This window comes from Mustela putorius, unplaced genomic scaffold (genome assembly GCF_011764305.1).
Source record: "Mustela putorius furo isolate JIRA1106 unplaced genomic scaffold, ASM1176430v1.1 tig00003871_pilon_pilon_pilon, whole genome shotgun sequence".
NCBI lineage: Eukaryota > Metazoa > Chordata > Mammalia > Carnivora > Mustelidae > Mustela > Mustela putorius.
In genome coordinates this window covers 1,127,219-1,139,852 of record NW_025422023.1, presented here as the reverse complement: position 1 = coordinate 1,139,852, position 12,634 = coordinate 1,127,219, and the positions used below count along the sequence as shown (strand labels likewise).

At 33.9% G+C, this 12,634-nt stretch overlaps 1 protein-coding gene across 2 annotated transcripts in view; it reads right to left on the bottom strand.

Annotated features, from left to right (window-relative positions):
* GRID2 (glutamate ionotropic receptor delta type subunit 2) overlaps window positions 1-12,634 on the bottom strand; it is a 1,483,500-nt gene that overhangs the window by 1,221,011 nt on the left and 249,855 nt on the right. The window lies entirely within an intron of this gene.

Sequence of the window (12,634 nt, the reverse complement as noted above, 5' to 3'; positions counted from 1 at the left end):
TACATCTGTATAGTTTCTACCAAACTACTGATATACAATCAGATTAAATTAAGCAAAATAGGAATCATTTACTTACAAATCATGGATGGTATACTGTAACAGAACTCTACTATGGAGTAAATTATACTATGGAATAAGCAAAATGTTCCTAGAACATCTTATAAAAGAAGAATATAAATTAAGTTGAAAAAAGAAAAACAACTAATGGTAAAATGAATATGGAACAGGTTTCCAGCCACAATGAATTTATTAAAGGTTTTACTCAGCTCTTAAGAGATATAAAACCAGTCATTGTCTCATCTTCTGTTGACCTCTGCCACCAGTGTATCTGAGATCAAATGCTCCAGGGGCACTATCAGTTCTAGTAATGGATTCATTATTTCCATTCATCTTGTAACAAGTGTTTATTAAATGTGCCCTATGTGTAAAGCTCAGTGATGGACACTGAGAATACAAATGCCTAGAGAATTTATGATCTGGTAGTACACAGATAGATAACCTGTCATAAAATGTAGCATCTGATGGTGCCTTTGATAAAAACACAAAGAAGCAAAAATAAAGACTTACTGAAGAGATCAGAAGTGGGAGGATTATAACCAGCTGGAATCACCAGGAAAGTCCTGTTGGAGAAGGCAGCATTTGACCAGGGATTTGAAAAATTAATTAGATTTAAAGAACTTTTGGGGGTGCCTGGGTGGCTCAGTCATTAAGCATCTGCCTTCAGCTCAGGTCATGATCCCAGGGTCCTGGGATCGAGCCCGCATTGTACTCCCTGCTCAGCAGAAAGACTGCTTCTCCCTCTCCCACTCCCTCTGCTTGTGTTCTTTCTATTGCTGTATCTCTCTCTGTCAAATAAGTAAAATCTTTAAAAAAAAAAAAAAAGAACTCTTAAAAGGTAGGGAATGTGAATCTAAGGTGTAAGTAAATGCTTCTTGCATTACTGTGAGAAAAATAGTAGCTCTAGCATGTATTGTGAGAAAAGAGAGTACAAATCCTTACCACAGGTTTCATAAGAGCTTAATTTAGGAGTCTGGCCTTTTTTAAAAGAATAAGGAATGGGATGGTATTCCAGTGTTTTGAAAAGGAGAATACAGTCTGTTCATCCCCATGGCTATAACCCAGTCAGTGTCTCCAGCATCTCCACGGGACAGATACATAAAACTTCCACTTGATCCATCTTTCCTTCATTTTCAAACCGTGTGTGTGTGTGTGTGTGTGTGTGTGTACATGGTATGTATAATACCATGTATATATATATACATATGTGGTATTGTACAAAATAATGGGATTTTAAAAGATGATATCTATGATGTTCTACCTCATTTCCAAGAAGCAATGTTATGCAACGCCAAGCATTTTGGAAAGGACTGGCAAAATAGAGGAAACTCTATTGATTCCAAAAATATAATGAATCTTTCAGGCTGAGATTTTATACTCCACACTCAGATTTGTGTTGACAAGGCATAGACAGACTATAAGAATACCATTAAAATTATTCTGGTTCTGTGATTCTATGCAAAATATATGCAGCATATTTTCGATGATTGCATGACATTAAGGTTCCTTAGAGTGTAGCAAGTATGCATATACTTATAGTGAATACTGACAATTTCGTTTTATTTCAGCATTTGTTAATGTATGCTAAGAGAAGCCTGCTGCCTGTTGAAGCATGTTCCCCTATAAAGAGGCCCACAAGGCAAGGAAATGATGCTCTTAGCCAACAGCCAGTGAGAACTTAAAGTCTGCCAACAGCCTAGTGAATGAGCTTGGAGCTGGACCCTCCCTAAATGACTGCAGTGCGGGTCTGCAACTTGGTTGCAACCTTATGAAGGACCCTGAACCCGTCACCCAGATAAGTACCATCCAGATTCCTGACCCACAAAAACCATGAGATGATAAAGGTTTGTGTTATAAGCCATTTAGTTTGGGGTAATTTGTTAAACATCAGCGGATTGCTAATACACTGCAAAAACTAAAAAAAAAAAAAAAAAAAAAAAAAAAAAAATCCAATGGAAATTAGCTTTAATCGCCTTTTATTTCAAATAAAACCTAATTTTGCAATTAAGTATGATGATTTGTTAAATTATTGAAGGGCAAATGTATTTCCATATATTTTGCATTATCTAAAATATTCTTTGAATTTTTAAATTAAAGCTTTCTTATCTCAGAGAAAGAAGAATCAATCCATGATTATGCAAGTTATAAAAAATGGGCATTACTTTGGAAAATCTTTAGCATATACATTGATCTTTCTTTTTGGTTTTTGTTGTTGTTGTTGTTGTTTTTGTTATCAGAATTTGACACCTTTTCAGGGAAATCCTGCTCAAGATGCCTTTATCCTCTTGACCCTTCTTCTCATCTTAGAACACATAAATGGTCCACAACCAAGCCTTTCTCACTGGATCAATTTTCCCTATAGATCACATCTCAACTTAGATTTGAGTTCCCCTTATGTTCCACTGTCATGGGTCAGAGAGGCCATAGAATTTAAATTATTGAAGTGAGGTAGAGAAGAAGAATAGATCCTTATAACCTAGGGACTCTGCAGCAGTCATCCCTGAGGACCATCTGCCAAAGAATTTAGAGCTCACTGTGGCAGCCTCTAACAACTGAGAGAAAAGTGAGAAGGGTGAAATACAAACTTTCGCTAGAAAAATAGAAATCAAAATAATATAAAAGCTTTACAGAAGTGAGGAGCATCTGTGGTCCAATATGCAACATCACACCCCTGATATTTGAAGATAACGCCATTCTCAACATGGCTGGGAAGCCAAATCTCAAATCTGGGGAGACAGGAAATGTGAAAAGCCATCTTTATTTCTCACAAACTACAGATGAGAAGATAAAAAGCCTCCAAAACTTGCCAATATGCAATTAAGTAAATTTCATCCCAATATTTTAGGAAGTTCTTCGTTATTTTTCTTCAATGCCAAACACCTAGAAGATACAATTCATGCCAAATGCCTTCATTTTCTCACTGTCATTTCCCTCTATTTCTTTTGCAATCTGGTTATCATTTTTAACACCACTGAAATGGGTTCTCACTATGCTCAATAAAATTAAGGATAAGTTTCTCATTCACCCAAATATTATTTGAAATTCCTGGAGCTTTAACTCTGAAATTATTTTACTTCATCTTCAAACTTTATAATTGTTTTGTGATTTAAATTATCCTCCTCCATCTCCGGTTATATTATGTCCTACTGCTACTTTACTTCAACCCAAATCCTAACAGCTGATATCTCTCACGGCTTAATCTGATCTTTTATTTTCTGCTCTGTCTTGACATTCAGGTTCCCAGACAAACCAGGACTTCCACACCATAAGGATATTAAAGATATTCTGACTCCTCAATTCAGCATTTGAGACTCTGCTTTCTTTAATACATTAAGGTAATTATGCCTCAAAATTTTTCCTCATGCAACTTGCATAACTAGATCCCACTTTCGAAATTATTCCTTTCTCTCTGCTTTTGAAAAACACCTCCTATTTTTATATCACTTAATTTTATGAGGTAATTACAATTTAATCTTTGCTGCCTTTATATGTCATAAGTGCACTCATTGATTCTTTTATCAGAAAACAAAATCAATCTACCATAATTTGGTCAGTTGAAAACAAAGGACAGGAAGTGATAAAACTGAGATTCTGGGGTACAATAACAGTGTCCAGGATGACACAGATATGTAATGGAAGAGCTAGAAGTAGAAAACATCATCAGCCTGTTGACTGGGATTCTGTTCGGAGACTGAGAAGAAAATTTATACTGAGATGAAAATTTATACTCATCATTTATGTGAGCCAGTATATCTACTTTTATTGTAAGTTATTTTTGCATATAAGTCCACTACAATAAACAAAATATTTTGCATAAGGTAAAGTGAAATATTTCCCATGTATAGTTTTTATTCCATCAGAAATTATATTAGCTGTAAATAACAATATCTGAGAGTCAGGATGACAGGCAAATTACCTGATTAAATTATCTCAGCACTGATGTGCTTTCATGTCTCTGACATAAACTTTCCTAAGTGAAAATTTCCCAAATTGTTTTCTTATTTTGCCTACAAATCTGGAACAATTTTCTTCACCATGCCTTTATACTTGTACAGAAAGTTATAGATTTCAAAGGGCTTGAGAAAATTTGGAAATCAGATTTCATGTGATGCTATTACTTCATAATAGATTCTTTGTTGTTTTTTTAAACCATGTTACTCCTTCCATTTTCTGTATCATCTTTCTCATAAAGTATGTCACCACAGATTTCCCCTTCCATTAATTAACACACCACTTATATTAAGGTCTAGAATATTAGTAGCAACATGGCTTTCACCTAAGTGCACATTACCTATTCATCAGCTGCTTCCCTGCCAGGGACAAACACTCTCCTGTATTATCAATCCTTGCTTTTCTCATTCTAATTGGTCTCTCAATATATATACACCTCTCTCTCTTCCATTGTTTTAAATTTTTGAGTAAGTCTGCCCACAAGCAGACACATTCTGACCTATCTTGTGGTAAACTCATTGGAGCAGAGCTGTTGGAGGTTGAGGGAACAGGGAAGAGGCTGGAGTTGTTCAGTTGTGCCTCAGGCAAGTCAGTGAGCCTATATCATTTCAAGGTGCAGAATTAAGTAGCCTATTATGTTGTCATTCTAAGTAATACTCCATGTTCTCTAATCCAACTTTCATCACCAATAAAGCTGAAATTAAGCCTCCATTTGTTGGGGACTTTATTTGTTGATCCCCCAAACCTTCTAACTCCCTATGTGTAATGGTAGAACCACTTATCTTTTCCTTCAAAATTTTAAATTTCTTTCTTGTTGAGATTTAGAATCTGTTTCATCATATCTTAAGAAAACTTCCTCTCATAGCAACCCTTACATTTTCTCTTGGATTCAGACTCTTCCTTCTCTTTGTCCATCATTTATCTTCCTAATTCCTATCTTACTAATTTGAATCTTTCTTCCCTATACCTACTTAACACTATCTTGCTGTCAAACTTCCACTGTCACTATGTCCTCCTGAACCACTCCTTTTTAAATCCATTGTCCTTTCTCCAATTGCCACAATTTTATTGCACTATACTATCAGATGTCATAAACAATCTCCTTATTACAAAATTCTGTTTCTTCAGAATTTTCTTCAATTTTCTTAGCCTCTGTACTGTTAGTGTGACACGTGTTCTTTTTGCAGGGGTCCACTTATATGTGGATTTTTTTTTAATTTTTTATAAACATATAACATATTTTTATCCCCAGGGGTACAGGTCTATGAATCGCCAGGTTTACACACTTCACAGCACTTTCCCCAGCACATAACCTCCCCAATATCCGTAACCCCACCCCCCTCCCAAACCCCCTCCCCCCAGCAACCCTCAGATTGTTTTGTGAGATTACGAGTCTCCCTCCCAATCCCATCTTGTTTCATTTATTCGTCTCCTACCCGCTTAACCCCCCATGTTGCATCTCCACTTCCTCATATCAGAGAGATCATATGATAGCTGTCTTTCTCTGATTGACTCCAATTTCACTAAGCATGATACCCTCTAGTTCCATCCACGTCATTGCAAATGGCAAGATTTCATTTCTTTTTGATGACTGCATAGTATTCCATTGTGTGTATAGATACCACATCTTCTTTATCCATTAATCTGTTGATGGAAATCTAGGTTCTTTCCATAGTTTGGCTATTGTAGAGAGTGACACATGTTCTTTTACTGCCTTTTTCTTACAGGTTTTTAGGATATTACCACTATTTTCTTTTCTTTCTCCTTTTGTCCATTCTGCAACCCAGTGTACAGATACTTATGTTCAGTCTTTGGTCTTTTCAATATTGCATCAGAAATCTGATTCTTCTTCAAACTTGGTACTAAGTGCTGCTTACTCCAAGTGTATGATGCTAATTTTTATTCTATCTTCAGTTTGAGTCTGTTTTCATCTCATATGTATCCAATCACCTCAAAATCAACCCGACCAAAACTGAAATTGTCAATGCTTTCTCCAAAACTGCCACCTTTTAATGATTCTACTATCATGTTGTCATTGCCTCAGGATTAAAATCGCCTTTTCTCTTTTCCTCTCTTAGTATTTGATAGAGACCCAACCCATATATTTCTTAGTTTAGTATATGTAACTCATAAGTATGAACACTTCTGCATTCCTGTCAGCATCCGCCCAGCCCAAATCCTTCTCATTTCATGCCTGTTCTACTGCAGCACTTTCAGCCTCTCGTCCCACCAATGGTAGATATTTATAATTGTCTGATATTATGATGGATGATGTTGTTTATACTTGTAGTAGTGTCTTATGATTTATAAATTCCTTTTTCTTACTATGTAAGTCCATTCATTTATTTCAAATATCTCTATTAATGCCTGGACACCTGTGTACTCAGTAAGTGTTTATTGCATGGATGAATGATTAAAGGAATGAATAAAACTAATTTAATCCTTCCAGGTATTGACATATACAACACGTCTGTCACTGAGATAACACAGGTATTATTAGTGCACTTTATAGATGATAAAATTAGTTTTAAAGAAGTTAAATGGCAATGCTACAGACTGCTAAGGGGTAGATTCTGGGCTAGATCCGATTATGTATGACAATGTTTTCTATCTCTTTACACATAATAGTTTTCATACTATGTTACAATATTTTGAACAAAGCTTCATATTAGTACTGTATACAGATAAAGGAATACATATATATTTTGATATATATAATATTCATTTGAACATATATATATATATACATATATATATATATGTTTGACTTTAAGATTCTTTGTTATTTGTTAGTTTATAAAAAACATAATCACTTAATCTCTCTGGACATCTTAATTCATAAAACAAAAATTATAAAATCTATCCTTCCCAGTTCACAGAGGAAGGAAAATCTAGCACATGAAAGTCTAAAATGTAAAACAGTATGCACACTGTGTTATGAAAGCTGTTTTCAATGATCTCCACTTAACAAATTTGATGAAAAAGAAACAACCAGGGTCATAAAATTATTTTTTCTTAAAATTATCTTTAACTGTCTTAGGAAACTGGACTGATTTTTAAATGACGTTTTTAAATTCTGAGATTAGTCTCTATAATGTAACTAGCCTAACATTTAACTACAAGCAATTTTATACTGTTTAAATCCTGATGTAATCCTTTTCATATGAATACTGTTTATCTTATCATAATGAATTTGGTTCATACATTAAGTTTTTGATGTGGACAGAAGATATAGCTCTAAAGTAAGGAAACTCAAGAGCATTGGACTATTTGAGTCTATGCGTTCCCAGTCTTTCTCAAGATACTTTGTAGTGTAACTGATTCTTCTTTTTATTTCATCATAGTTATGGCACATAAAAAGTTTTCTTATTAGGTTTTTCTCAGTGCTGTAAAGTGCCCTGAAATTACGAAGGTGCCCTCAATTAGAGAGGCTGAGAAAATAAGGATCCAGAGCAAGCTCTTCACAGCCTCAGAGAGCCCTTCTAAATTGGTCTGCATATTTTTAGAATAAATAATCATAAATAAATATGAGTTACATTTATACACATAGGAAAGTCAGATTATACTCAAGCTAAAAAAAAAAAAAGACTTGCCTTTTTTTCAGTTGCTTCTAAATCTATTCAACCTCTAATGAAGAGATTTTGTTAACATTTAATGGGTAGATGTCTAATGAACATCTGTGGAATATGGACTTAAAAGAAGGAGTTGACAGCTTTTAACATAAGATCATAAACTAAATATGTGTTACAAAGTTCTTCCTTTTGTAAATGAGAATTATTCTACACCTCACAGATGTTCATGATATCCTTCACAAATACTCAAAGTCACAAAATGTAATTTATGTGTTCACATTTATAGTTTCCTAAATTTCATCAAAAATTAAAAACTGGATTCCAAGAGTGTACGTCTTGATTATAATCATGAAGTACTGAAATGAAACATTTTTATATGCCATCTATCATTTTGCATGGTAAAAATCACTTTTTATCTGTATACTGTATCCATATCAATGTTTTGTCCTGGCAATTCAGATAAAATATAAAATATTTAACTTTCCCACTGTAATTTGTGGTGGTTTCATTAGGAAATTATCATTTACAAAATGTTTCATTTTATTTAAAGAGTTCTTTTTAATATTATATAGGTACATCTTGAGTTTTTCCCTACAAAGAAACTAAAGAACAATGGAATAGCACATCTTATTAAGAGAATAAAGAATTATTTGATCCATTAGCACATCTTCTTGAGTTGTTATGATTCACATAGGTTACACAGAATATTAAATTCCATATATTGACATGACTGTATATTTTTAAGAGGAATTGGGGCCATCCTTTTGCAAGCTACAAAAGTCTGCATGTACATATCTATTTTAGGAACAACTTATGTGTAAATTAAACTGCAACTCCTCAGCTTTCTGAAATGCAAGTCATACAGAAAACAAAAATGCCTTAAATTTTGGAGTTTCTTTTCCTTTTTTTTTCCTTAAAAGTCTCTGCCTAAATTTTTTCTTAGATTCCTTAAATTTGAATTGCCCTTCAATGTCATTTCTCATTCAATGGCATTAATTCATTCTGCACCACTTAAAAATCAGAGTCTAGAAAAGTTTCCAAGATAAGGATGTGCCAAACTGTTGGAAGTGTGTGTGATGTGTATGAATGTGGTAAGTGAAGACAGACAAAAACTGAATTCATTCACATGGAAAGAAAAGGATTTAATATGAATAGAAATGGTGGAAAGGTATAGTGGAAAAATCCTTGAGTTTGACCATAACTTAGTTGTGTTACATATGATGATGTGGTACTTATCATTGCTCAGCCTCAGTTTCCTCATTTTCAAAAAGGCAATAATGCCTTTTGAAAAATAATGTATAACATTTGTGTTATATTCAACAAATACTTAAGTATCTGTTATGAGCCAGGTTATGTGTCAGATGCAGAAAATATTTTAATGACACAAGTAAACATAATCTGTCATTTTTTATATATAAAATTATGGGGGACATATAATGGATACCATTATAATACAGAATGCAATTACTACAGTGAATAAAGCAAAGTATAGTATGCATGCAAGGCATGACAACTAGAGTCAACTAAGGAGACAGGAGATTTTCTTGTAGGAAGTGCCTATAAAGCTTGAACTGAAGGATGGCATGAAGGAAGAGTCAGTGGGGATAAGAAAAACATGTTGACTCAAGAAGAAGATTCTACAGAACTTAGTGGTTAGCCAAGTGGGAGGATAAAGGTCAGGGAGAGGCTGAGGAGGTTTTTACAATCTCTAATCATGATATTTATATGAAGAGTAGGAAAAATCATGGATTAGGGGGTTAGGAGAAATTTAGTAGGTAATTGAAGAAAATAAAGACTAAGTCTGAGTTACAAGTGTCATTTTAGGAGCCTTCAGCAAATAGAGGGTCACAAAATCCATGGGAGTATAGAAGATTACCCTGAAAAAAATACCTGTAGAATAAGAAAGAAGGAAGATTTATGTCAGAACCTGAAGAATACTAATATTGAAACGATGGAGGGGCACCTGGGTGGCTCAGTCGTTAACTGTCTGCCTTCAGCTCAGGTCATGGTCCCAGGGCCTTGAGATTGAGTCCCGTGTCAGGCTCCCTGCTTGGGGGGAAGCCTGCTTCTCCTCCCACTCCCCCTGCTTGTGTTCCCTCTCTCACTGTCTCTCTCTGTGTGTCAAATAAATAAATAAGTAAATCTTAAAAAAAAAAAAAAGGATGGAAAAAGGGAACAATCTAAAAGGACATAGAGCAGTCAGGATGAAAGAAGAAATGAGGAGGAGGCATTGTTATAGAGACAATGGAGAGCATTTCAAGATTATAGAAAATATACACAAAACATTTTATATAAAATATCAAGTATGACAAAGACTGTAGAACTGATGTGGTAACCAGGGGTCTTCAGGCAATACTGGCAGTTGTGAGAGAGGTGCTGGCTGAACAAACACAGGTTAACAAGGCTCCCAGTGACATCAGTGGACAGGAACACAGTGGCCATGGACAGTTCTTTCCTGACACAGGCTTGTGAAATGGAAGGCTTAAATCTACACAGTGTGGAGGTACTCCCTTCTCTTCGTCATAGAGAAATAAGGTTCTCTTTGAGTAACGTTTTCTCATTCCTTTACTAGATATGAAAAAAAGTCTTTTTTTTTTTTTTAGCCCAGAATTATAACCAAAAAAGAATATACTGACAGTGAGAGTTGTTATGTGACACAATAAAGCCACCACAGGAGTTCAAAATACACAAGGAACTAGAAAAGCCTGATTCAGAATCCAGTTCTTTTCCCCAAGGCTTAATACACATCATCCAGAGCAAATAATTATGATTGAGGGAATAAATCTCTATCACCTCTCTATCCCCTTGTTTAGTCATTATTAATTACAATTACTTAAGTGCCAATTTTGTCTTGATTAAAAAAAAAAAACTTAATACCAACTAGCTAAGAAACAGCTACAAATATAAAAAGAAAAAAGACAGTTTTACTTAAGTGTAGATATATTTATTTATATATTCCTGACCTCTTAAAAAATGGTTTTGTCCCGAGTAAAATTAAATGATTATAACCAAATAGAATACTTATAAAGCATGTCATTGAATAATGGATACTATGGCTAATTCCTTCTAATTACCTAAATGAATTCAAATAATTAACTTAACAAAATTAGATTTAATGCTTTAAATTTTTTTTCTTGCCTTTTTTACTCTTTAATTCTCAAAATTACCCTGTGATCATTGAGATCTCTAGAGTAACCATGGCAATGAAATCACATTTATCAATGTATTTGAAAAAGGTATTTATAATACAATGTATAAAAAATAATTTTTAGATATTTTCTAAAGTTTGAAATTGGAGTAACATTTTCTCATTAGAGCTAATCTTTACTGGATTTTCAATAAAGGTGTCTTTTTTTTTCTATCATTAATTCCTTCTTACCTTCACAAAATAAGAACTTGCTATCAAATTTTATTATCAAATTTGATTAAATTCAAGGAGACTGACTCCTGTTATCTGGGAAGTATGGTGCAGAGCCTAGAGATATAAATATAAGGAAGACATGAAACTTATCCCCCAAGAGCATACACCTTACTCAACATACTAATTTTATTTTTTCAATAATCCTAATTTTGTCCCTTCCATTTTTTTATGCTTCTGAATACTGCTGGTGAACAAGGTAAATTTCAGAGTGTTATATTATTCCTGCTGTTCTTCTGTCCCCTGTACATTTCTGGGTTTATCTCTCCTCCCTGCAACCTTCCTTATTGTCTGAAACTCAGGAGAATTCAGGTATTATATGTTCTTTTTCTATTTAATTTTGTTTTTAAAATTCATTTTTAACTATATCTTGTTAATTTTATCCTTTCCTTTTTTAGAAATCTGAATTATGTCATCATGCAGTTGTTTCCATTGAGGTTTTCATTATTTTCATAACCTCAATTAATTCTTCCCTACTTGTAGGATCAAATTATGTGTGAGAACAAAAAAGTTGCAAGCTGTGAATGTGTGAGGTATACTGGCATATAATGAAAGCAATGAACTAGGCAAGACAAAGAAAATTAATTCCTTTTCAGAGTCCTTAACTATTACCCCAAATAACAATAAAAGATAAGAGCTGTATTTCCCAGGTTTGTTAAAACAAAACATTAAATATTTTTCAGTTTGTGTTTGTTTTGTTTTTGTTCTGCTTTGTTACTTTGCAAGTATATAAGTTGAAAATGTCACAAAGTCATCTACTTTCCAAGTAAACCTCTCTCCATTTGGTTAAGTATTAGAATTTTAAGACATTTTTAAATCTCATGAACTTAAAATTGTTTTTGATTGTTTAAAATGTTTTAAAGAACTGATATTTTTAAAGATAAAATATATTTTAAGGTTTTTTGAGTACTGTATTTGTACTATGTTGACAACTGTATCTATAAAGATTCACTCTTAGCACTATTATAATTCTATGTCTGACAGTATATATTCAGTAATATGTATTGATATAGCTATTGTTAATTATTATTATAATTAGTACCTGTCATTGGTTAAAGGCTTACTGTGTGCCAGACTTCACTAAGTGATATATATCTATATATCTTACACAGTGAATGTATATGTATGTATTTAAATAATAATCTGCATGTTGTATTATTTTCTCCATTTTACACAAGTGCATATCTCATTGTGACTTAATTATCCAAAATAAGATGGAGTATAATAAAATACAATGTTAAGATACTAAAGAAGCTGCTGATTCAAGGCTATAAACCTTAATATCTTGGGGGGCAGTAACTCTCAAAGAATACTAGATGCAGAAGATTTTGGTTCTAGTTCTCCCTCAGTTACTTAGCTCCTAACCTCTCTACACTGCATAGCTGAGAGACTCAGGGACAATCCTGACCTTGGTGCAAGAGGGATTTAGGGGCCTTTAGACCAACATTTTGGGATATAGCTCTAAGCATCCTTATTTTTTCTAAGATTTTTTATTTCTCTATGTAACAGAGAGAGAGAGAGAGATCACAAGCAGGCAGAGAGGCAGGCAGAAAGAGAGAGGAAGCAGGCTCCCTGCTGTGCAGGGATTGGGATTCCATCCCAGGACCCAGAGATCATGACCTGAACTGAAGGCAGA